Source organism: Staurois parvus, unplaced genomic scaffold (genome assembly GCF_062004578.1).
Source record: "Staurois parvus isolate SC_StPar_1 unplaced genomic scaffold, SC_StPar_1.0 ptg000430l, whole genome shotgun sequence".
Taxonomy (NCBI): Eukaryota; Metazoa; Chordata; class Amphibia; order Anura; family Ranidae; genus Staurois; species Staurois parvus.
In genome coordinates this window covers 783637-811266 of record NW_028318226.1, presented here as the reverse complement: position 1 = coordinate 811266, position 27630 = coordinate 783637, and the positions used below count along the sequence as shown (strand labels likewise).

The 27630-nt window shown below is 42.3% G+C and overlaps 2 protein-coding genes across 2 annotated transcripts in view; one reads left to right on the top strand and one right to left on the bottom strand.

The window, feature by feature from the left end:
- The window catches only part of ANTXRL (ANTXR like), a 244058-nt gene that overhangs the window by 184164 nt on the left and 32264 nt on the right, over positions 1-27630 (bottom strand). The gene's annotated exons all lie outside the window — the stretch shown is intronic.
- The window catches only part of LOC149454419 (uncharacterized), a 117099-nt gene continuing 112279 nt past the window's right edge, over positions 22811-27630 (top strand). Inside the window, exon 1 of the mRNA XM_089687559.1 lies at positions 22811-22923. The gene's annotated coding sequence lies outside the window, so the exon portion shown is untranslated. The remainder of the gene's footprint in view (positions 22924-27630) is intronic.

Genomic DNA, 27630 nt, shown 5'->3' with positions numbered 1-27630 from the left:
TAAATACATACTACACTATTAGAAGCCTCTCTGGGTCTCATCCATTGCATGGGAGCCCACTTTTGAAGGTTCCTGCTGGTTTGGAGTGATGTGTGATTACCCCCTCCCCCGCTGATGATTTTCCTGGTGGATGACTTACGAATATACCTGGATTGATGACATTTGGTGGCTAACCTGCAGATGACATCCTCCTGAAATCACAAGTCCAGAGCACCAGGAGCGGGTCTTAATTGCTCCATGCGCACTTTATGCGCTATCTGGTTAGTGCATTATTTGTACAATTACAAGATCACTAGAGTCACGATTATCTCTGACCATGGATCACTTGGACAATTGCACCTATCACTTTATCCCACCATGTAATATGGACTGAGTTTTTTCATCTATGCTAGTGTGCAACCTATGTTCTGTTTTTCCGTTAGTTTTATTAGCGCTGCATATATTTTTCTACACTCCTTGTGAATGTCCCCAACACTTTTGAATGGCTTTTTCCTTTGTCCAGGCTGCGATCATCCCTGCTGCTTGTGCACGTTTTTTTTCCACACTTTTCCCTTCCACATAACTTTCTATTAATGTGCTTTGATACAGCACTTTGGGAACATCCAACTTCTTTTGCAATTACCTTTTGAGGCTTTCCCTCCTTATGGAGGGTGTCAATGATGGTTTTCTGCACAACTGTCTGGTCAGCAGTCTTTCCCATGATTGTGATTCCTACTGAACCAGACTGAGAGACCATTTAAAGGCTCAGGAACCCTTTGCAGGTGTTATGGCTTAATTAGCTGATTAGAGTGGGACACTTTGAGCCTAGAATATTTCACAATATTCTAATTTTCTGAGATTGTGGATTTGGGGTTTTCATGAGCTGCAAGCCATAATCACCACAATTGACAAATCACGGCTTGAACTATCGTGCTTTGCATGTAATGAGTCTATATCATATATTAGTTTCACCTTTTAGTTGCATTACTGAAATAAATTAACTTTTGCACGATATTCTAATTTTTTGAGTTTCACGTGTGTGTGTGTATATATATATATATATATATATATATATATATACCGCCCCTTGAAGACATCAAGTGACGAAACGCGTTGGGCCTGGCCTAGTGGACGTGACGTTGGAACGTTCCTCCCAGCTGTTGGCTGTGTTGATCGCGGTATAGGAGGTTTGTCCCTTGGTTTTTCCCTTGTGGATGTGGCATTACAGAGGCTGTCATTGCTGGTGTCGGCTAGACACCTTCTTTGTGAGTGCAATACTTTACTAATAAATTTTACTGGTTTTAAACGTACTGCACCATCATATCTCTTTTTATTCCTCAAGCTTTGCCCATGTTATTGGAAGATCATTTGCTGCTTAGTTGTTCCATATGTGCTGCCTAGCTGTTCCATATGTGCTGATTGGATCACGATTGGTTGCTGTTCCTCTACTGGGATATCCTGCAGATCATTGCTCCCAGAGCAAAATGCTCTCATTCTGGTTTATAATATAATCAGCATATAGCTCTGGTGAGTGTATTCATTTCATCTGGTGTCGTATTTGCACATGAGTGTTTGTTTTCAAGATTGACATTAAGTTGATATTGGACTATCACTGTTATGGTGATTTGACTTATGTTTATATTTATGAATTTATTTATTTTTATTATTTATACTTGCATGTTTTGTGAATAATTAGCGCACTTTTTAATTATACACTATTTTACCTTTTTTGGTTAGAGGTGCTGCTTATTATTTGATTTATTTTGCATTTTCTGTGGTGCTTCTTATATCTGCTACATTGAATTACCTTTGCTCATTACTGTATATAGGCCCCACCATTGCTAGCAGAAGACACTGATTACTATCACATCAGGAACTTTAAACATCCCAGGACTCAAGTTACTATTTCTAGTTAAAAGGGACCTCTTTGTATCTAAGACATTCTTATTCAAACTAGGGTGTCTATACCCATTAATTCCAGAGAGTGTATATAAATATAATTCTTTGCATTCTCTATTGTAATGCTGGTGGCCCAGAGGGAGCTGATAAGTCAACAAGCCTTTTCTTCCCCCTCCTGCTGCATGTGTTGCAGCTACATAGTTACAAAGTACCAATTTATGACTCTATTATCTGTTAACCATTGCTACTTGGTTAATTCCATTTTATCAGTGTGTTTCTTTTTTGCTTTAATGAATTAACTGGGGATGTCCCTCTTAATTGCTTCCCGCCCACCATATAAGGTAATGACGGGCACAAGGCGGTTCTCTCTTTCTTGGAGGACATCATATGACGTCCTCACATTCTAGCCACACATGTGCAGCTCCGGGAGTGTGCAGCGCGGCGATTGGTGGTGCGCTGTGTCCCTCGGACACAGCGGATCACCGATCAATGGAAAGAGCCAAAGATGTTGACTCGGTCATGTGATCAGCTGTGTCCAATCACAGCTGATCACATGTAAATAGGGAAATGCCGGTTATCGGCATTTCTCTCCTCACGAGCTGTCACGCTGACAGCTCGAGAGAAGGGCCGGTAATCGGCATTCCTCGGAGAAGACATCTACACTGATCATCAGGGCACTGATGATCAGTGTCCATGATGATCACTGTAGCCCCAGCAGTGCCACCTGTCAGTGCCCATCAGTGCCTCATCAATGCCACATATCAGTGCCTACCAGTGCACATCAATGCCACATATCAGTGCCCATCTGAGCTGCCTTTTAGTGTCACCTATCAGTGCCAGTCAATGCCACCTATCAATGCCAGTCAGTGCCGCCTATCAGTGCCATATATGAGTGCTGCCTTTCAGTGCCCATCAGTGATGCATGTCAATGCCCATCAGTGCCACCTACTAGTGCCTCATCAGTGCCCATCAGTGCAGCCTATCAGTGCCCATCAGTGCGGCCTCATTAGCGCACATCAGTGAAGGAGAAAAATCACTTATTTACAAAATTACAATGCCTTAATTTACAATGCCACATATCAGTGCCTGCCAGTGCACATCAATGCCACATATCAGTGCCCATCTGAGCTGCCTTTTAGTGTCACCTATCAGTGCCAGTCAATGCCACCTATCAATGCCAGTCAGTGCCACCTATCAGTGCCAGTCATTGCCGCCTATCAGTGCCAGTCAGTGCCGCCTGTCAGTGCCACCTAACAGTACCACTCAGTGCCACCTATCAGTGCCATATATGAGTGCTGCCTTTCAGTGCCGATCAGTGATGTCTGTCAATGCCCATCAGTGCCACCTATTAGTGCCTCTTCATCTGTGCCCATCACTGTGGCCTCATTAGCGCACATCAGTGAAGGAGAAAAATCACTTATTTATAATATGCTATAACAAAAACTAAGAAAAAATTTTTTTTCAAAATTTTCAGTTGTTTTTGGTTTGTTTAGCAAAAAATAAACAACCCGGAGGTGATTAAATACCACCAAAGAAAGCTCTATCTGTCTAAAAAAAATGATAAAAATTTCATATGAGTACAGTGTTGCATGACCACGCAATTGTCATTCAAGTGTGACAGCGCTGAAAGCTGAAAACTGGCTTGGGCAGGAAAGGGGTATAAGTGCCTGATAGGCAAGTGGTTAAACTTTCAATTTGAGGTCTACTCTTTTGAATGAGCCTAAAATAGAGGTGTTACTAAAGAACTGTGTCTCTTGCATTATTATTTCATAATGTTGAAATATGTCTGACCCCAGAGTAGTATCAGAGGTGTCTGGAGGCTTTCTAGGTCAGGGCAACCACTGGGGACAAGCATTATCAAGTGGCCCCTGCGGGGGTAGCACTACATATATGTTCTTTAAGAGTTCAAAATATGCTGAAAGTTAAGGCAGCAAATAACACATTGCTGGCGCAACCATGGCTTGGAGTTGTAGAGATAACCACATGTGGCTCATGATCCATTGGTTGGGGACAACAGCGCCTTAACAACCATGCTATGTTTTTGAACAGATAGTTTGGCAATAGTGTAAAGGCATACCCAAATAGTCTACTTTCTCTGGGGCTCTTACTGTTCACTTATTCTCCCACCTCCCTCCACCCCCAACCCCATGGCCATTTTTAGATCATTAGCTGTACTTCAGAGATAAGGTTAGTATGAGATCAGCCAGATGTAAATGTTTGCAGGATTTCAGAATATGGAAAGGTTTCCAATACCTGCCAAGGAAAACACCCACTGTATATCAGCAACTCTTCCAGTTTACATTTTCAGACTGAAGCGTGCTGTTCTGGTGCCAAAGAAGCTACTCACTCTGCTGGCAGCTCACTTCAGACATCTATTGATTCGGGTGGCCCTGTACCTGGGAAGACTGCTTTACAATGAGTCCGTTAAAGGGGGACTGAGTGCAGGTAATCCCAATCCTGGGAGAAGGGGTCTCTTCTGGTCTGCCAAGCTGCACATAAAGTAGTAAGCAACAAGACAACAGCATGAAGCAGAATTGTACCCAGAGACTCCGCCCTGCTCTTTCCTGGCTCTCTCCCTCCCTAATAGCTGTGCTTGGTCCATCCTTTGCTTCAAGCACAGTGGGAGACACAGTTCCAGAATAGATGGGCCCCTCTGTTGACTGCTGGCAGCAGGACACAGCCTGGATCTGTTGGATGCTGGGGTTTTGTTAAAATCCCAGGACAGTCCCACGTAATCTGGGACTGTTGGGAGGTATGCTTTCTGTTTGGGTTAAACTTTTGTAAAACTATCAGTAACTTTATACATATATTTATAATTTAGGATGTATTTACACATTTTTTTCCAACCAAAGGATCATCTAGGGGGAATATTGTTTTTAAGAGGTATACTTTTGTTTTTACCTGTATTTTTTGTTTTTATTATATTATAATAAAATATGTTTAAGAAGTTGGTTGCGTAAGAGCTATATTTTTTATCCTGTTTATATTTATTTTATATATTAGAACTTCCATGGAAACCCTTTATATTTCAATGGTTTTTATTGAATAGATTTACAAAAGAAAAAGACATAAGTAAAACAAACAATATAAATGAATAACCTGCCATCATATATACACAGAGAAACAGCAAAACAATAAAGTCTGCCGCAACAAGTGGCAGTTAAGACAAGACCTAAATCGCGGCCAATTTGAGGTCAAGTATATCTCGCCTTGCCAACATAGAAAATACAATGCAGCGCAATACAAAAAGAGCAAAGGGAAGAGTAGAAAAGAAAGTCCAGATGAGTGTCATTAAGGCACAGAAAGATATTGGATCCATGGATTCATGGAATCCCTTTAAAAGAGAAGTACAGCCAAAGTTTTTTTTTTTTTCTGTATGTCTCCTGTGGATTACAGGAGTACAGCTCATTCTGTCCATTCAGTTTATTCTCCGCTAGTCCAGGCTGGTGATTGATCCTGTCTTTAAAGTCGGGATCTGCCCAGATGCCTGAACCGGCATCTGACTCAGCCTCTCAGTGATCCATTGAGAGCCTGAGCAAGCCATTCCCACCCCCTTTATTGCTGGATCCCTGGGGGGGGGGGGGGCAGAGCAGTTGAGGCAGAGACTGACAGTCCCAGCTCTCTGCTCAGAATGGAGAGAGAGAACTGAGCAATAATCAGTGTTTGATTACTCAGTTCTCAGTCTTAGAGCCGCCGGGGGACAGATGCAGCATCGGATCGATACTGCATCCACCTAGGTAAGTAAACATTTTTTTTTAAATTCCCAAACTTCTCTTTTAAGGTAGATTTGTTCAGGAGTGGTATCTAGTATTCTTCTGTTGTGGACTCCGAATATGTTATATAGTTTTTTTTTTGTTATGGAACACTTTTTGGGGTGGGCTTTGCGGTCTTTTCACAAAATTGGTTGCTGACCTTTACTTTCTGCACAAAAAAAAAAAAAAAAAGTAGAAAGAGCGGTTTTGGGATATATAGCTCCAACATATTCTTCAATGTTTTAAAAAAAAAAAAATAACAATCTCATCGGTCCCTTTTTCCAATGAGCTTACAATCCAATTTTCCTACATAGTCATAGAGCAAGTTTATGGACAAATATGTTTGATGTTGGACAAAGCAAATTACCTTTTAATATATTTTTTGATGTTGGATAAAGCAAATTATCTTTTAATATATTTTTTTAGGTTCGGAGGAAACTTGGATTTACTAAGAAAAAATCCACACAACCACTGGAGAACATGCAGATTGCAAGCAGATTGTGTCCTTGGTGGGATTCTAATGTAGAACCCCCCACTCTGCCAGTCAGAAATAGTAATATGCTTTGATTTGGCTTGGACACAAATTGGATGAATGAGACGGGTAATTAATTGCAAACTGCTCTCAAGCTGCAGTACAGAGGAAGCAGATGCATGATAGGATCTAGAAAATGACTGGGGAGTTTGGGAATGGCATACTGTTCTACCAGTACACTGCATCTCTGTGTTCTGCTCCTGTCCTGAAAGTGCAGCAGCAGACGGTTCAGCTTTCTGTGGTAAGAGCGGACAGACCTGCATAAAACTCATCCATGTTTATTACTGGAAGTGATGACCACCTTCTAAGGCCAGCAGTAACTTCTTAAAGGAAAACTTTCCAGTAGCATATGATAAACTCTTCATGAGGTCATAATCTGTGATTGGAGATTGTTTGCAATTTTTTTTTTGTTTCAAGCAATCATTGCTAAAAAAAAAAGAAAAAAAAAGCAAAAAAAAGCAAAAGCAAGCAGTCATGTAAGGAAAAAAAGGCGCCATTATTAGTGTACTAGTCTGTCAAGATTTAGAGCTGCCTGTTAATTAAAGAGTTCCACCTAAAAGTGGAAGCTCCACTTAACTGCCTCCTTCCCCCTCCACTGCCACATTTGGCTCCTTTTTTGGGGGGGGGGGGAAAATGGATGCCTGGTTTTGAAAGGTACCTGCTCTCACTTCTGGCTCAGTTCGCTGTGGTAAACTCATCCAGAAGTTCGGGCCCCTCCTGCAGCCCTCTATCACAGGTCCCAGAGGACTGTGGTCCATTTACAAAGCACAGTGCGTTTCATGTATGCGCAGTAGGAAACCGGCTGTGAAGCCGCAAGGCTTCACTGCTGGTTTCCCTTAGTCAAGATGGCGGCACCAGCACCCAACGGACGATTGCAGAATCGGCTCGAGGTAGGGACACTGCTGGATCCCTGGACAGGTAAGTGTTTTAATATTAAAAGTCAGCAGCTAAAGTATTTGTAGCTGCTGACTTTTATTTTTTTTTGTCAAGACTGAAGATCCTCTTTAACTGCATCATCAGTAAAATCCCTGCGAGGGATATAAGGATATTATTATTATTATACAGTATTTATAAAGCGCTAATAGTTCGCTCAGCGCTGTACATTACAAAGGGGGACAGAACATGTGACAGAACAATGCCAATACAATGCAAAACATGAGGGGATCAAGGGCCCTGCTCTTTCGAGCTTACAATCTAGGAGGGAGGGGATGGTGGCACAGGAGGAGATAGCTGTGGGGGATGGAGTGGTAGAAAGAGTGGAGGAGGTCGGCAAGTTAGCAGGGGGTGGGGTAGGCTTCCCTGAAGAGATGGGTTTTCAGGGTGCGCCTAAAGGAGAGGAGAGTAGGTGATAATCTGATGGGTTGGGGCAGGGAGTTCCAGAGGATGGGTGACACCCTGGAGAAGTCCTGGAGGCGGGCATGGGAGGAGGAGACCAGGGAAATAGAGAGAAGGAGGTCTTGTGAGGAGCGGAGTGAATGTGCTGGGCGGTACTTGGATATTAGGTCAGTGATGTAGTTCGGGACAGTATGGTGGACAGCTTTGTACGTTAGCGTTAGGATTTTGAATTTGATCCGTTGCGCAATCGGAAGCCAGTGGAGGGATTGGCAGAAGGGGGTGGCGGATACAGAGTGGTTGGAAAGGTGAATGAGTCTGGCAGCCGTATTCAGGATCGACTGAAGCGGGGATAGCCAGCGGCGAGGCAGGCCAGTGAGGAGGGAGTTGCAATAGTCGAGTCGTGATATGATGAGGGAGTGGATGAGCTGTTTAGTGGTTTCTGGGGTTAGGAACGTGCGGATTTTGGCGATGTTGCGCAGGTGGAGTCTGCACGAGTTTGTTAAAGATTGGACTTGGGGTTGAAAGGATAGGTTGGAGTCCAGAATGACACCAAGTACTTGGGCCTGCAGGGCGGGTTTGATGGTAGCGTTGTTGGATGTGACGGAGAAGTCAATGGGGGGTGGTGTCCGGGCTGGGGGGAATATCAGCTACTTTATCCACAGCCGTCGTTTGAATTTGTGATTACTGTATTAGCCGAGGTATTAATGCAGTGCATTACAAACAGGACTCTACAGCAGGCCTTAGATGGATCAAAATTCGGCCAGTACAGCAGGGACCAGCTAAATTTTGGTTCATCTATGGCTGTTCCCGCTCGACAGAAGTCAATCTAATGAGATCCATGCATGGATCAAGGTTCGGCCAGTGCCTGCTGAAGCTGCTGAATTTCTATCTATTTACTGTATTGCAAGCTTAAGGTTTCATTAATACTTGAGCTAAGCATTATTTGCTTTTTATGGTATTTTATTGAGTGTTTTTTTGTACGTTTTTTGGGGCATTTCAGGCTTGAGCAATTTTTTTGTCTTGTAATTTTGGAAAGCTAGTTACTAGTCAAGAAAACAACTGAAAACATGCAATACAAGCATTTTTCAGACACCCCCTTGAAATATACAGAGGCCAAAATTCACAACCTGGCCCTGAATGAAGCTCATGTACTCTTTCAAGTGTCACTGCACTCAGACAAGACTGAACACCATTGACTTTAAGGAAAATTCTAGTTTCAAGCATTGAAGTGCTTCAGGTGAAGCTTTAGGTCGATCAGGTGTGAACAGGGCCTAACAGACTAAAATAATGAATGTGCTGTCACAAATTGGTGTTGACCCTTTCTGTCACCTATAGTTACTGTGACCCTTCCTGAATGATGGGACTCTAAGGAGTACCAATATTTCTCCAGTGAACCCAGCAAGGAAGTTAAAGGAGAGGTTTGGGGTGCATAAAAAAAACAAACCTTCACACTCTCCTCTATGCTGCAGATTGATATGATGCTGCAACTGTTCTATGTTTGCTCTAAGACCAAGAACTGAGTGATCACATGACCACTGATTGCTCAGATCTTGGTCTGCTCAGAGCAGAGAAAGGTAACTGTTAGTCACCGCTCTTTGCTCTGTACCTCAAGTACTCACTGGAGAACCGGGCAGGGGAGGCGGTGAGCACAAATCGTTTCAGCTCTCAGCCGCATACTTAAACCTGGCTGGAGCCAGCTGTCAATCAGACAGCTGGGTGGATCCTGACCATATGGTCGGGATCCTTCCAGAGTGTGGAGCGGCTCTGTGACATCAGCTGATAGTGGGCAATAGCCTGCTATAAGCTGACCGTGAGTAACAGGAGAGCAAAAGTAAGTGTCCTGCTGTGACCCAAGCAGGACAAGAGACGTATGGCCAAAAAACTTTGCATATACTTCTCTTTTAAGAATTCACCATGTCTGACCTTGTGTCTTCCATATTGGCTGTGGCAGACCCAACCAGGACATGGGCTTTTGGAGGGGATTATAGGTTAGCCTTCTACCCACTGATTATGGCCTATGGAGGAAACCGGGGATTTTGTCTGCTTCTCCCGGTCTGAACATGGAGGAGAGCTGGGTCCTGAAAGCTTTTTGACTGGCCAGGAGTATCTACCGGGCTTATGCGAGCAGGTAGTCCCCAGAATAGGGAACATTGTGTAGGACAGATTGTGCAGACTCACTTTCACCGGCCAGGGATATGGAACTCATATTTCTTATCTTGCCCCAGCCTCGAGAGCTGCATAATGCAGCATCTGGCCATTTTGCTCCGGCTACTACCAACTTTATATTATTACCTTTTAATACTATTTCCACTAAAGATGTGCCACTTGATAACCTAGATCCGAGCTCGATCTGGGGTGGGACATTTAGAAACAAATGTTTTAATGTACTTTATGTATCCGAGGCTGTGGAACTGTTTCTGGGCATCCTGGTGGGCATACCCTGGCTAATCAAGACTTATTGTGGACATGTTTTCCAACACATAGACAAGGAAGGTGGGGTGGGGAATTCCTGTGGCTACATGCCATACTGATAAGACTTGTCTAGGTGCCTAACTGTTGATTAGATTGATGTTCAAAGGTTGCATTTTCATGTTTTTACTGGTTGTACATCTTATCTATGCTAATATCCCCAAGATGGGAATGTCCTCCTAGAGGTATAAAGTATGTGTTTGGGTTTTAAAGTGGTAGTAAACCCTATCCGGTAAAAAAAAACACTGACAGGCAGGGTTTTTATAACAGAAGAGAACCTAGAGGTGTTGTCTGTGTATGATGCTTGGGGTAAAGGGCGGGTATTAGCTATTGGTCTGCTGGAAGGGTTTGGAGGGCAGGAGGCACTGTTTGGCAGAGGCACCCAGTCAGGCTGCCAGGTGGTCCATAACTTTGCCTGTCAGTTTGTAAACTGTCTCCAGTGTGAAGTGCTAAATCAGAAGGCAAGCTTATTATTTATCTACATGACCCCATCTGAGGCCAGGAGGATGGAAAGCCTTAAGACAGAGTTATGTTGCCTGAGGTCAGGGCAGTAGGCAGTGTCAATACATGGACAGAGGTGAAGGCAGGTAGCAGATGTATATGAGAACTGTGCAGATCATTCAACCACAGGTTCCGTAAATTAACCAAACTGATAACCAGAGCAACAGTCAAATAATGAAGTGAGTTAGAGATTTTCCAGAACCATATGCTCAGAAGTGCACACAATGAACTGAGCAGAATATGTACTAACCACATAGTAATACCACCAGCATACTGAAAACGTTTTCTTGTGAGGTTCTTTATAAACGAGATGATACCAGAAAAAACCCAGTGACCGTGAACCAAACCCAGAGAGAGCAGAATACTAAACTAAATAAATGGTCCTTTAGGCTTCCTCCCTGCCAGTTCTGGTAGTGGCGAATGCTCCCCTTGGGTTTCCCTGCCCCAGTCATGTCTCTTGACCACATAATAGTGTACAATACAGGACCAGTGGCCACAAAAACCAGCATTATTTTCTATATATGCTTAGGGAGAAGGAGCAAAATAAATATATTGTTTGGGTCAGCTCAGAGATTTTAGTTTTGCAGTTCCTCAACTGTGCAAATTTTTTTTTTCATAGACAGGACAGTTTCTCCCCACAGTGCCCTTATAATTAGCATGCTTAAAGGATCTCAAACAAAAAAACACAACACAAAGCAAATGGATCAACCTCCAGCATTTGTTGAACAAAGACACATACCTGCCCATTGAGTTTATAGCATTGCCACTTAACCATATGAGCTCTGGAAGATTTTACCACATGACCAGACCATTTTTTGCTGTTCAGTACTTTAACTGGTAATTGCGCGGTTACGCAATGTTGTACACAACCAAAATGTATATCTATTTTTTCACACAAATAGCGCTTTCTTTTGGTGGTATTTGACCACCACTGAATTTTTATTTTTTGTGATAAAAGCAAAAAAAGAACGAACATTTTGAAAAAAAAAAAATATTTTTCTGCTACAAAACATATCCAATAAATGTAAAAAAAAATCTAAGTTCTTTGTAAATTTTGGCCAAAATGTATTCTGCTAAATTTCTTTGATAACATTTTATATATATATATATATATTGGATTTTTTTTTATTTTTTACTACTAACGGTTTTGATCAGTGACTTATAGTGGGACTGTAATATTTCGGTGGGTAACTTACACTGGGGGGAACTGATTAACTGCCACTGACATCACCAGTGACATTAATACAGTGAGCAGTGATGCTATAAACTATCACTCTACTAATGACACTGACTGGAAAGGGGTTAACATCCACAGCGATTAAGGGATTAAATCTGTCCCTAACTATGTGTAATGTGTATAAAGTGTGCTACTTTTTAATTAATGATCTTAGTTTCTCATCCCTGCCTTGCAAGAAAGAGAACCAGAGAGATTGTTCCCTCTGGGCTATGATTGTATGCAGCGGATCAGCTAACAGACTCCCACTGTGTACAATCACAGCAGGAGTAGGAAGGCAGGGCATGCGCCCAAAACCAAGAAACAGGCAGCAATGTACGGGTATGTTGCTTTGCCTGTGTGGGCAGCTCGTCTGCAGTAGATTGAGGGTGGGTGAGTGGTTTTCAAGTGGTTAAAGTGGACATAAACTAAAAAAAAAAGATTTGCTATAGTATAATCCGTATGGAAGAAAAATATATTTGAAATGTATTTTAAAAATATTCTTCCTTAATATATTGACATATATTTGAAATACTATACTACTAATAAATATATACTGCATGTTGAAATGCATTTTTATTACAAAATATATGAAAAATATTTTTAAAAACACCTTTCAAATATACTATAATGTCTTTAAAAATACAAATCTACATTTTTGTAATACATTTACAAATAGATGTAAAAATGTTAAAATTACTTTTTTATATGTTAAAAAAAATTTTAAGAATATATTTAAAAAAAAATATATGTTGAAAATATTTTTCATATATTTTGTAATATATAAAAACATATTTCAACATGCAGTGTGTGTGTATGTATGTATGTATTATACACACACACACATATATACACACACTGTGTGTGTATATATATATATATATATATATATATATATATACACACACACACACACTAATATATATATATATATATATATATATATATATATATACATGCACACACACATATACATATATATATATATATATATATATATATATATACACACACAAATATACATATACACACACATATACTGCATGTTGAAATGCGTTTTTATATATTACAAAATATATGAAAAATATTTTTTTAAATATATTTTTTTTAAATATGTTCTTCAGATTTTTTTTAACATATAAAAAAGTAATTTTAATATATATTTGCAAATGCATTCCAAAAATGTAGAGTTTTATTTTTAAAAAACATACAGTATATTTGAATGTATGCATTTTTAAAAATATTTTTAATTTATTTTGTAATAAAAACGCATTTCAACATACGGAATATATATATATATTTCTTGAAATATATTGAATATGGCTAACATTGATTGTAGTATTTCAAGTGTATGTTAATATATTTGGGAAGAGTATTTTAAAAATATATTTCAAATAGAAAAGCAATAATTCTAGGGTTATTATCCAGATTTTCCAGGAAGGGGACACGCACGCACGCTGCCCTGGATGTGCTGTGGTTAGTCACAGCACAAGCCGATCAACGGGTCCTGGCCAATGATTGCTGGCCGAGATCCGTTGATCAGCAAAAAAGAAGATAGGACAGAGCTCTGTGAATGTAAACAGCACAGAGCTCTCTCCTGTCAGCGAGGATGAGACAGTTTTTGTTTTCCTGCAAAGCAGGGAGTAAAAACAGGCAAACCCCTTAGGAAAAACAGCACACAGTGAATGCACCAAGCATTAGGCTTCATGTACATGAGCAGCTCCTAAACTCGAGTTTAGAAGCTTTTGGCATTTTTTGCCAAAGCTCCTAAACTCAACTCCATAAAAGCCTATGTGTACATGGACATGGAGTTTAGGAGCTGCCGCATTTAGGTTTAGGTGAGGTTAAACCTCCCTCTCCTGAACTTGAAAGAATCACATTCAGGATCACGTTTTGATAGCTGACTGCGGGGAAAATGCAAAATTTGGAAAAACCGCGGCAACCGCAATACCGCTTTTTTTGCCACGATTTGCGGTTTCCCATGGCCGGCGGTCAGGGTAGGCTCGTGTAAATGAAGCCTTAGGCACACATTTAACCCGTTGATAGTCCTTAGATGCTAACCCCTTCCCATCCAGTGTCATTAGTACAGTGACAGTGTACATAATTAGCACTGATCACTGTATTAAAGTCACTGGTTCTAACAAAGTGTCAACAGTGTCAGATTGCCTGCCATACTGTCACAGTCCCCTGCTATAAGTTGCTGATCACTAGTATAAAAATAAATAAATACAAATTTTAGTAATATATACAGTGGGGCAAAAAAGTATTTAGTCAGCCACCAATTGTGCAAGTTCTCCTACTTAAAAAGATGAGAGAGGCCTGTAATTGGCATCATAGGTAGACCTCAACTATGAGAGACAAAATGAGAAAAAAAATCCAGACAATCACATTGGCTGATTTCGAAAGAATTTATTTGCAAATTATGGTAGAAAATAAGTATTTGGTCAATATCAAAAGTTCCTCTCAATACTTTGTTATATATCCTTTGTTGGCAATGACAGAGGTCAAACGTTTCCTGTAAGTCTTCACAAGGTTGGCACACACTGTTGCTGGTATGTTGGCCCATTCCTTCATGCAGATCTCCTCTAGAGCAGTGATGTTTTGGGGCTGTCGCTGGGCAACACGGACTTTCAACTCCCTCCAAAGGTTTTCATCGGGGTTGAGATCTGGAGACTGGCTAGGCCACTCCATGACCTTGAAATGCTTCTTACAAAGCCACTCCTTCATTGCCCGGGCGGTATGTTTGGGATCATTGTCATGTTGGAAGACCCAGCCACGTTTCATCTTCAATGCCCTTGCTGATGGAAGGAGGTTTGCACTCAAAATCTCATCATGCATGGCCCCATTCATTCTGTCCTGTACATGGATCAGTCGTCCTGGTCCCTTTGCGGAGAAACAGCCCCAAAGTATGATGTTGCCACCCCCATGCTTCACAGTAGGTATGGTGTTCTTTGGATGCAACTCAGCATTCTCTCTCCTCCAAACACGACAAGTTGTGTTTCTACCAAACAGTTCTATTTAGGTTTCATCTGACCATATGACATTCTCCCAATCCTCTTCTGAATCATCCAAATGCTCTCTAGCAAACTTCAGACGGGCCCGGACATGTACTGGCTTAAGCAGGGGGACACGTCTGGCACTGCAGGATCTGAGTCCTTGGCGGCGTAGTGTGTTACTGATGGTAGCCTTTGTTACGTTGGTCCCAGCTCTCTGCAGGTCATTCACTAGGTCCCCCCGTGTGGTCCTGGGATTTTTGCTCACCGTTCTTGTGATCATTTTGACCCCACGGGGTGAGATCTTGTGTGGAGCCCCAGATCGAGGGAGATTATCAGTGGTCTTGTATGTCTTCCATTTTCTAATTATTGCTCTCACAGTTGATTTGTTCACACCAAGCTGCTTGCCTATTGCAGATTCAGTCTTCCCAGCCTGGTGCAGGGCTACAATTTTGTTTCTGGTGTCCTTCGACAGCTCTTTGGTCTTCACCATAGTGGAGTTTGGAGTGTGACTGTTTGAGGTTGTGGACAGGTGTCTTTTATACTGATAACAAGTTCAAACAGGTGCCATTGATACAGGTAATGAGTGCAGGACAGAGGAACCTCTAAAAGAAGAAGGTACAGGTCTGTGAGAGCCAGAAATCTTGCTTGTTTGTAGGTGACCAAATACTTATTTTCCACCATAATTTGCAAATAAATTCTTTCCAAATCATCCAATGTGATTTTCTGGATTTTTTTCTCATTTTGTCTCTAATAGTTGAGGTATACCTATGATGCCAATTACAGGCCTCTCTCATCTTTTTAAGTGGAAGAACTTGCACAATTGGTGGCTGACTAAATACTTTTTTGCCCCACTGTATATGCTATAACTTTCACACAAACCAATCAATATGCACTTATTGGGATTTTATTTTACCAAAAGTATGTAGAATAATACATTTTGGCCTAAATTTATGAAGAAATTTTTATTGGATATGTTTTTAGCAGAAAGTAAAACATTTTTTTAAATTATCAGTCTTTTATTTTTTGTTTATATAATAAAAAATAAAAAAAAAACAAATGGTCGTCAAATACCACCAAAAGAAAGCTCTGTGTGAAAAAAAAGATATAAGTTTAATTTGAGTATGTCAATTAAAGTAACGCAGCGCCGTATCGCAAAAAATAGCCTGGTCATGAAGGGGGTAAAATCTTCTGGAGGGCAAGTGGTTAAGAGACGGCAGTTGGGGATGTAAAAATGTAACTCAACCACAGTAATGAGCCCTTAGCGTGTTAGGGTGCCATTCAACATGACAACATGAATTGGCACTGCAACCCATGTAATGTACACTGCAGCTCATTACTGCAACACAATAGGCTAAATGGGCCCTAATGGTTTTTTGTAACCATAATGGCTGTAATGGAATTCAGAAAAGGTAATGCAATCATACCCTTAATGCCTAAAACATGTTAGACTGATAGCTCTCTCCACTATAATAGAGCCTAATTAGCTTATTGTGCTAATCAATTGAAGGATGTCCAGCAAGATGGTGGCAACAGGGCCACCCACAAAGCAAATTTCATCTGGATTATGAGAAATCAGCTAACATTTGCTCAGTTTATAGCCAGCTTAGGTTCCAGCATGACGTTAGTTATTGGGAAGGTAATATAAAGACAAATTCAAGGCACTTAAAGTGTTACTAAACCCACATCAGAAAATCAGTCTGTATATGCAGTAAAGCATGCTTGTTATACTCACTGTGGAACTTAAGGGGTTAATCCTCTGCATAGTGTAAAAAGGCCGTTTGATCCTGACTTCTCTGATCCTCCCCTTCTTCCAATGTCCCCCTCTTATCGCCTGATAAGACATATTGTTTGGAGTCACTCTGTACATGCTCAGTTTGGTATCTATTGCTAGAGATTGTTTTTTTTTCTTGAGAAAGTGCATGTGATCAGCACAGGGCCAATCAGCACTTTTCAAATAGGAGTCAGGGGTTCTGCATCCTCCTAGAGCATTAAAAACTCCTCCTACAAGCTTTACCACTGCTCTGCTGGACACTAATAGAAGTCACAAGACTGCTCTAACTGCTGATTAGAAAAGGTATTTAGCGGTTTATATTTACTAAAATAATTGCATTTCCATGTTCTGTGTAGTGTGAGAGACCAGATATAGTGAATGCAGGGTCCGGGGAGACCGAATATAGTGAATGCAGAGTCCGTGGAGACCAAATATACTGAATGCAGGGTCCGTGGAGACCGAATATAGTGAATGCAGAGTCCGTGGAGACCAAATATACTGAATGCAGGGTCCGTGGAGACCGGATATAGTGAATGCAGGGTCCGTGGAGACCGGATATAGTGAATGCAGGGTCCGTGGAGACTGGATATAGTGATGCAGGGTCCAGGGGAACGGATATAGTGAATGCAGGGTCCGGGGAGACCGGATATAGTGAATGCAGGGTCCGGGGAGACCGGATATAGTGATGCAGGGTCCGGGGGAAAGGATATAGTGAATGCAGGGTCCGGGGAGACCGGATATAGTGAATGCAGGTTCCGTGGGGACCGGATATAGTGAATGCAGGGTCCGGGGAGACCGGATATAGTGAATGCAGGGTCCGGGGAGACCGGATATAGTGAATGCAGGGTCCGGGGTGACCGGATATAGTGAATGCAGGGTCCGGGGTGACCGGATATAGTGAATGCAGGGTCCGGGGTGACCGGATATAGTGAATGCAGAGTCCGTGGAGACCAAATAAATATAGTGAATGCAGGGTCCGTGGAGACCGGATATAGTGAATGCAGGGTCCGTGGAGACCGGATATAGTGAATGCAGGGTCCAGGGGAACGGATATAGTGAATGCAGGGTCCGTGGAGACCGGATATAGTGATGCAGGGTCCGGGAGAAAGGATATAGTGAATGCAGGGTCCGGGGAGACCGGATATAGTGAATGCAGGTTCCGTGGAGACCGGATATAGTGAATGCAGGGTCCGGGGAGACCGGATATAGTGAATGCAGGGTCCGGGGAGACCGGATATAGTGAATGCAGGGTCCGGGGTGACCGGATATAGTGAATGCAGGGTCCGGGGTGACCGGATATAGTGAATGCAGGGTCCGGGGTGACCGGATATAGTGAATGCAGGGTCCGTGGAGACCGGATATAGTGAATGCAGGGTCCAGGGGAACGGATATAGTGAATGCAGGGTCCGGGGAGACCGGATATAGTGAATGCAGGGTCCGGGGAGACCGGATATAGTGAATGCAGGGTCCGGGGAGACCGAATATAGTGAATGCGGGGTCCGGGGTGACCGGATATAGTGAATGCAGGGTCCGGGGTATAGATGAAAAATATATTTAAAAACATATTTCAAATATACTGTATGTCTTTAAAATACAAATCTACATTTTTGGAATGCATTTACAAATATGTGTAAAAATTACTTTTTTATAAGTTAAAAAAAGTTAATATATATTTAAAAAAATATATTTTTTTCATAGATTTTGTAATATATAAAAAACGCATATGTCAACGTGTGATATATATATATATATATATATATATATATATATACACACATATACACACACACACACGTGTATGTGTCCACACTCTCTGCTCCCTGTGTCCTTCATGAGGTCTGCAGGTTCTGACTAACCTCTCAAGCATTACATATATTGGACATCTGGCCCTTTGGAGATTTCAGGGGCCACATTTGAGGCCCCTTTAGCTCATGGGTTAACATCCACTGGCCTTGGTGATCCGAGTGGAAGTTTGGCCCTTTCTTTTTGCCCGCAGACTTCTCAGACATGTCACAGGTCCCAAAAGACTGTGTGAAGCCGCAAGGAGTCACATGCTGGTGCTGGGGACCTGAAAACTGGCGAAGAACCGGCCCTAGTGAGGACATCGCTAGATCTCTGGACAGGTAAGTGAACTTTTATTAAAAGCCAGCAGCTACAGTATTTGTAGCTGCTGACTTTTAGCCCTGGTTCTCATAGAGGTAAAACTTTGAAATCGCGTTACTTCACTTGAAGTAGCGTGATTTCAAAGCCACAGATCAGTGCGATTTGTACCTCCGATTTCACTGTGGCTTGCGAATTCATGTAACAGATGTCAAAGCAAGTCGTAATGAAATTGAAAAAAATAAAAGTAGTACAGGGATTATTTTTGAATTCGCACTACTTTATACTTCACTAATTAATTGCCATAGAAATACATTAGATGCGGCAACCCGTGCCTCCCGGTTTTTTTTTTTTGTACATATATTTGAATGTCCTACATTTGTCTTTGGCTTGAAAATTCAATAAAAAAGTTTGAACAAGAAATACATTAAATGTGACTTCAGGTGCGATTTGTAAATCACATGTCACACCTGAAGTCACACTGGTGTGAACCAGGGATTAGCCCTGGTTCACATTGAATCCGACTTTGAAATTGTGTGACTTCACTTGAAGACACATGATTTCAAAGGTGCAGGTAAGCGTGATTTCAGGTGCGACTTCATGCACAGATGTCTATGCAAGTCGCACCTGAAATCGCAAAAAATAGTGCAGGAACTTTTTTTTTAAATCGGTGCCACACCGATGTGAACTGTTCCATTGCCGACAATAGGGTGCAATTTGTCATGTGATTTGGAACTGCCAAAGTGCATGACAGGTCGCACCAGGGCTCAACGTTTTCTTTCTAAGGTGAAGATCCTCTTTATCGTCTTCCTGCCTATGTTTATTCAAAGATGCTCCCTCATCTAAAGATCCCCACATCCAACTGGGAAACTGGCGTGTGAAGTACAAGGAACATCTGATAAAATGTAAGCATGGTAAATGTTGCTTGAACTCTTGGTATTTTGGAAAACCGGGATACATTGCCATGGGAATGACTCACGCCAAGTTCAATATTCATGAGAAAGTCATGACTCATGAACATATGTGGGAAATGGTGTGATCTGGAGAGCTGTGATCTTTAGGTACATCCCAGGGTTTAGTGTTTACACCTCGAATATAAGGTCCCCTGGTATGCATCTGTTTAAATTGGGACACTTTGTTTGGCCCATGTAGCCCAGAAACAAGCTGCCGCCTTTATCAGCCATGCCTCTACTACTACCCTTTATTGTATTAGGCAACAAGTAGCCTGAGCTGTGAGCAATATTCTCTCTTCCCAGACATAAATATGGATAGAATCAAGAACGTCCTCACAGGAACTCCCTCTGTTAGTAACAGTAACCAGGTTATGACTATATCAAATCTTTGTGAACCACGGCTCACTTCTTACAATGTGCGTTAGAAGCTGCAACATGTCAAATGGAGCCCACCTCATTTCCTGGCTGGAGGATGTCCAGCATCATGGGCAGCACAGTGACTAAATGGTTAGCACTTCTGCCTGGCATTGGTCATTGGTTCGAATCCCAACTACGGCACCTCCTGCCTGGAGTCAGAACAAGGCCTGGAGCTAGATGGACAGCATAGGCGTAAGGCTAAACATGACTGGGTTTGCAGGACAGGCTGGAGTAAAGCGGGGTTAAAAAATTAGTCAGCTTTGTCTGAAAGTTTGAGTATCGCATTTATTTGGAGGAACAAGGGGTGAGATGGTGTGAGGCAGGGTGGGGCCCTGGAAGGGAAAAAAGGGGGGAAGTATTTTCCTCAGGGTCAGCCAGAGCTGGTACTGCAGAGAACGAGCTTCTCCCTCCCTCCCGCTCATGATACCTATTTGGCCTCAGATTGTTTTCGCCTTTTGTTGATGTTGTTGTTTCTTCTTTTGGGGGGGTGTTCTTCGTTTTAATTTTGGGTGGTGTCATAGCATTTGGCAGAGGGCTTAAGGGTCTTTTAAGGCAGTGACTGGTAAAACTGTTGGAGAATGAACAGGTTGGACCCACCTCAGGTGTGGCTGTATTTTCCCTAGTTAAGTGAGGGAGTAATGTATTAAGAGTCATTCGGCTGTATTGAGGTTATCTGGATATTAAATTGTCCTTGAGCCGGCTCTTTTATCCTCAGCCTGACTGTCCCCTTCATTCATTGGACTTCCATTCTTCCAATCATAGAGGCTCAATGTATGGGCACGTCACAAAAAAAACATTGGGGAACTAAAGAAAGTACAAAGAAGGGCAAACAAACTGATAAGAGACAAGTATGAGCTCATCTATGAGGAAAGATTAGAGGAACTGAATTTATTCTTTCTTTCTTGAGAAGAGGAGATTAAGGGGGGATATGATCAACATGTATAAATACATCAGTGGTTCATATAGTGAACTTGGTGTAGAGCTATTCACCCTGAGGTCATCACAGAGGACAAGGGGGCACTCTTTACGTCTGGAGGAAAAGAAATTTAATCTCCAAACATGGAAAGGTTTCTTCACAGTGAGAGCTGTGAAAATGTGGAATAGACTCCCTCAAGAGTTGGTTCTGGCCAGCTCTGTGGACTGCTTTAAAGAAGGCCTGGATTCTTTCTTAGATACACAGAATATAACTGGATACTAACATTTATAGGTAAAATTGATCCAGGGAATATCTGACTGCCTCTTAGGGGAACAGGAAGGAATTTTTTCCCCTGCAGGCACAAATTGGATCATGCTTTGCTGGTTTTTTTGCTTTCCTCTGGATCAACTGTGGGTATAGGATTATAACTTTTTTTTAATGGTTGAACCGAATGGACTTTTTTCTTTTTCTCCCAGCTTGATTAACTATGTAACTGTCACATTGGCTCACAATTGATATGATCCAAAAATATTTGGACAGAATAAAGGTGAATAAAGCACCTGGACCGAATGGCATACACCCAGGGCGGACTGACCATTTGGAAACTCGGGCACTGCCCCAGGGCCCGGGGTCAGTAGGGGGGCCCAGGAGATGCCCCTGGTACCTTTTTCATAGACTTTTTTGAGTTTGGGCAAGGACACAGGGGCCCCATGATCCCCTATTGCCCGGGGGCCCTATGAGTTGTCAGTCCGCCCATGCATACATCCACGGGTCCTTAAAGAATTGAGCTCTGTCATTTCAAAGCCACTGTTTCTCATTTTTAGGGACTCTTTAATGACTGCTTAAGGTAGTCTGCATGCAAATGCAGCCTGCCTAGCAACGTCAACTGCTCCAGCTGACATCCACTTATCAGGGCATTTTGATATTTCCATAACATCTCCCATCAGCCAGTACACTTCTTGCACCAGGGCTAAAGGCTTGTAAGAGGAGTGCAGACAGAGGGCATTGTGAAGTGAAGTTTTATGGCACACAGCCGGCCCCTCCCATCGCCGTTAGCTGCCTACATTGCTTAGAGAAGCACAGAGACTTAATGATGACATCTAAAATAAATATGTAATAACAGTTTTTTTTCAAACAATCTCATCAGCATGTTAATGAGGTGAAAAAGAAGGAGCAAGGGAAGGCGAGATGTGAGCAGATTAAATTTCAGCTTTAAGTATGATTTGTCCCACCTGTTCTAACCAGGGCTTTTTTTGCCCCTTGTTTCCGTCCCCTATGCACCTCTGAGCACTGTCCCTTGGTTTCATCTCCTGCTCACTTCTCAGTACCACCCCTTTTATCCCCCCCCCACAAATGGACCCCACAACAAAATACCACAGCAACATTAGACTCACAGCAGCAACAACAAATGAATAGACCCTCTCATAAGTAGATCCCTCTCAGCCACATTTGGCCTCAAGCAACATAAGACCCCCCCCCCCCAGCAACAATATATCACCCCACCAGTAACAATATACCCCATGCAAAAATAAAGGATCCCTTCCAGTGACAATAGATCCCTCAGCATCAATAGACCTTCCAGCACACCCCACCACCTCTTGCCATTACTTACACTCTGGAGGCACTAGAACTGCGTTCCCCTGCGTTCCCGCTGAAATAAAGCCCAAGTTCTGACTAAAATGGTTCTAAAAGCAAAAGGTTTTCCACCTGAAGACATTCTCTGTATTAAAGTAAAAAAACCTTTCAATAGCAGCACCCCTGAGCCCCTCCTTTAACACGTACCCGAGTCTTCTATTGATTAGCACTGTCCTGTCTGCAGCAGATCTCCTCCCTTCTTCTTTGACGACAGAGGGAGTCATTGGATCCTGCTGCTGTCAATCAAATCCTGTGAGGGAGGGGGCAGGGCTGAGCCGTGCTGTATCTGTCTATGGACACACACAACTTGGCTCTGGAGGCCGCCTGCACGAGTGCCCCCACAGTAAACGGCTTGCTATGGGGCACTTGGAGAATAGGAGGAGGTGACTCGCCGGTGGGGGACCCCAGAAGAGGAGGTTCAGGGCCACTCTGTGCAATACCATTACACAGAGCAGGTAAGTATAACATCTTTTTTTATTTTAAGGGGAAAAAAAGTATGCCTTACAATCTCTCTAAATACTTTTTATGAGAAGATCTGGATGTACTGGTGATCATTTTTATGCTGCTCCTGGACCTACAGTGAAAACACAAATGATTCCTTTACCTAGAGGAAAACATTATCTGGTTCTGATAATAATTATTATTATTATAATAATAATAGGTGCAGCGAATGTGGTAAAATTACCCACTCACCAGATGCATAATTATAATACGCATGTATAGGTATTATCAGATATAGGTCATTATCAGATGCACCAAACTTCCCTCCTGGGAAACTATCAATATCCCCAGGAGGGAAGTTTGATGCATCTGATAAGGACATCATCGACACAACTCTGAGGGAGGCAAGAGAAGGACTTGGTGTGCCGGTGGCTCATAGTATGGTTTGGGGTCCTATGAAGCCAATCACTGATTGGAATTACTACACTATGGGCATCCTTTTCTTTGGCTTCATATGAGCTAATAAACCCACAAAGCCCATCGCAGAGGATGGCTGCGGTACTGCATGTGACTCAGAGGAAGGGGATTCCTGACCAGGCTGTGTTCATCTTTGAAAGGATCTCCGGCTGACCATATTGTATACCTATACATGCGTATTACAATTACGCATCTGGTGAGTGCGTAATTTTACCACATTCCTGGCATATCACCGAATAATTCGATTTGGCACGAGGAGCACCAATTTGAGATCACATTTACCAGGATCTCCACACATTTGTTACTATTTATGGACATTGATTTGTTACTTGTGTGTTACTAGATTTGATAGTTTCTTGCTATCAGCACTTTACCATATTAGCACTGTATTGTCACCATTTATGGACATTGATTTATTACTTGTTTATTATTAGATTTGATCATTTCTCGTTATCAGCACTTTATTATATCAGCACTTCATTTGCACCTTATTATTTGCGCAATTCACCCTGAATGATATTAGGAATTTTACAAGTTTATGTGATTATTGATGGATATTTAGCTCTGCACCTATTCTTATTATCATATGGTTTTGGAGGTTATTTGGTTGCCTTTTGGTGCTACAGCAGCTTGTTTTTATCTCTCGCTTGTATGTTTGTGTTTCTGATTATCTGGTTCTGCTACTAAATAGAAGAAGTATTTACATTTGCCCCACATCCTATGAACACTACAGAATCTTTTTAAAGATTTATTTACATAGTCCAACAATGTATGAGAATACAGCACGCCTGCATATATGCTGCAGGAAGGATGTACTAAATTTAACATCAGGATATAAACAAGCCATACAATTAACAATATAGACAAAGGGGAGTTCAATAAAGTCCTGGTAATGAATATCTGCCTGATGGTATGGCCCTTTAAAAGGGTCTATTTCCGATTCCAAAATCTCTGCTGATGGTTGTGGTAGATTAAGGTTTTTCTTATTAGTCATATTTACAAAGCGGCACTATTATTGCACCAAAATGAAAAAATACCTCCAGTTCATTGATAGCAAAACTGGAGATAATTAAAACCAACTCTGTGTTGGTGTAAAGAGAGAGGTAGAGGGCCTGTCTCTGTACACCATGCAGCAGGCAGCATATTACAAGTTGGTATGTGATTCTGACAGTGTTCAAAGACTGATTGGAAAGCTGAGACTAGTTCCCTATCTGGTCCCCTGTCTTCTTGTGACTCACAGCAGGCAGTGGGCGGGTCCTATAGCCAATGGCGCAGGCTGTTTGTAGACTATGAGAGAAGATCAAGATTGGACAAACGTGGGTGGGGGGGGGGTGTGAGGATGATGGTATGCAACCCCCTTCCCCCCTTTCACCATGACTGCTGTGTTTCTTCATATAAACTGTATATATTTCTAAGAACAGATTTAAAAAAAAATGGGCTCAGTAAGGGCCTACAAGTAAGGGCATACAAACTGGCCCCTAAGGTTTTGGAACGCCAAAAGAATCAATTTTTTTTTTTTTAAAGTTCGTACACTTCAGTTGCTGTAACTAAGCCATTTCATGAAATAATTGGCAAAAAGCTAGATCCATTTGTTGTTTGTTGATAAGAACTAATATTTTGACTCAAACCAAAAAAAAAAAAGAGTTTTAAGTTCTTAATCAGATGATACACGCAATTACAAACATGGGACAAATACGTCCCTTCGTCCTCAAAGGGTTAACACTGATGGTCCGATCGGGTCTGCCTGTCGGATTTTCTCTACACCTCTCTACACCTCCTCCCTGGGCCAATTGATAACCTCCCATGGCTTCCAATACCACCTCTATGCTGGTGACACCCAGATCTGTCTCTGCACTCCCCAGCTCACCCCCTCAATCAACTCACGTATCACAAATCTACTAAGCGACATATCAGTATGGATGTCATACCACTACCTTAAACTTAATCTTTCCAAAACCGAGCTTGTAATATTTCCTCCTACCCGATCCCCCACTCACAGCTTTACCATTAAGATCAACAGCACAACCACTGGTCCTTCCCCTCATACCAGGGTGCTAGGTGTAATCCTAGACTCTCGAAACTCTCTTTTGGGCCCCACATCCAATCACTGGCTAAATTCTGCTGCCTCAACATTTCCAAATTCCGCCTCTTTCTGACCAGTGACACTACAAAACAACTTATCCATGCCTTGGTTATACCCCGCCTTGATTACTGCAACTCCCTCTTCACTGGCCTACCATTACACAGGTTATTCCCCCTTCAGTCTATTATGATGCTGCTAGACTCATACACCTTACCAACCGATCAGTGACTTCTGCCCCTCTCTACCAGTCCCTTCACAGACTTCCACTAACCCAATGTATAAAATTCAAAATACTAACCACAACATACAAAGCCATCCACAACACTCAACACTGCCCCTTGCTTCATCACCAACCTCATCCGCATATATCGTCCAAATCACCAGCTCCGCTCCTGCCAAGACATCTTGCTTTCTAGCTCCCTCGTTGCCTCCTCCCACGCTTGCCTCCAGGACTTCTCCAGAGCCTCTCCCATCCTCTGGAACTCCCTACCCCAGTATGTCCAGTCAGCCCCCACCCAGTCTACCTTTAGGCGATCTTTAAAAACTCACTTATTCAGGGAAGCTTACTCCACCTCCACCTAAGAATTGTACTTGAGTCACCTCCATCAGATCATCCCCCACAGCTATCACCTTTTGTACCACCTCCCCCTTCCCTTAGATTGTAAGCTCCATGAGCAGGGCCCTCCTATTCCTTCTGTACTGAAATGTATTCTAATTGTACTGTCTTCCTTTATATTGTAAAGAGCAGCGCAAACTGTTGGCGCTATATAAATCCTGTATAATAATAGCTCTCTAAGAAGCGGCGGGTCCGCTGACATCCGCCGGCATCCGATCCTGTACACTAATGGATGGGGATCCGTTCCCGATGTGTCTGGCAGATTGGATTGGATGACAGTCAGGTGGAACTGGACAGACGGTCTGTTTCCATCTGACCGCCCCCCAGTGTCTGTGCAGTGTCTGTGTCCGCTGAGTAGATGGATCCATTGATGGGTCTGCCCCGTCTGAAAGGGAGGACTGGAGTAAGTGGAAAGGAGAAGACATGAGCAGAGGGCTGGCATAACAGGGGTTAAAGGGGTGGAAAGAGGAGAGTCATCTAAGTTGGCAAGAAATAGGGGAGTGCTAAGTGGTTAAGATAGGAGTGGGTAGAGCCACGGGGGTGATTTGGACAGGCTGTGGGAAGGGGTTTTCTGTCGGAAGATTAGCGAAGGAAAACTTCCCTCCCTCCCGCCCGTTGTGTCTTGCCCGTTTTTGGGTTGTGGCCATGTTGGTTATTGCTGATGGGAGCCGGCGGGGTGCAAAGTCCTCATAGGTTACTGTGGGCACAAAAAAGTACTTTGTAGGGACCCGCCTGAGGTACGGCTCCCAGTTTTTTCTGATGGTGGTATCTGCGGTAGTTGTCTCCGAGTTGGTGGTGTTGCGACTGGAGGCCTATTTTAAGTAGGACAAAGGTAGTTTTGTTTTTTGATGCCTACTTGGACCTGGAAGCTCCAGTTATACTGTGTTTATATTATTTAAAAGTGTTATTTATTGTTGTTGTAATAAAAGGCTGTTTTAGCCATTAACTCCAGCTTGTTGTCGGAGTGGTTAATTAATGTGAAGGGGAGGAGGTAATGGTTAAAGGGAAAGAGGGGCAAGTCATCTTTAGTCCCCTGGTCAAGTGGCCTATTTCAGTTGCAAGCAAAGTATGTATCTAGCAGAATTTTAAGGTACCCACAGCACAACATATAATTAATAAAAATATACAAATTTTATTGATATGAATGTAAAAAAAAAAAAAAAATCACCTAATTGGCTTACAAAAATTGTCCATCAACAATACATCTTAGTATATTAAACCCCTGTATGTGTACCATCTCCCTCCACTACTCATTAGCTATTACAATAACGTGGTCTTGTTATGTTACTCATAACTTTACCCTTCATATCGCTAATGTATGGTGAAGATACGGGGATCGCTCAACATGTTACTTGAAAATATTATGGTATAAGCTAAATCAGGGTATCGTCCCTGTAAAGAACTGTCGGGGTTGAGTGCAGGGGCACACAAATCTAAGAGGGTCCACCCACTGAAACAGGACCGCCCAGGAGATCAGCCAGAACATTAACTCTTAGCCATTGGCATCACATTATTTACTAGTTCAATATCTTAAGTGCAAAAAGC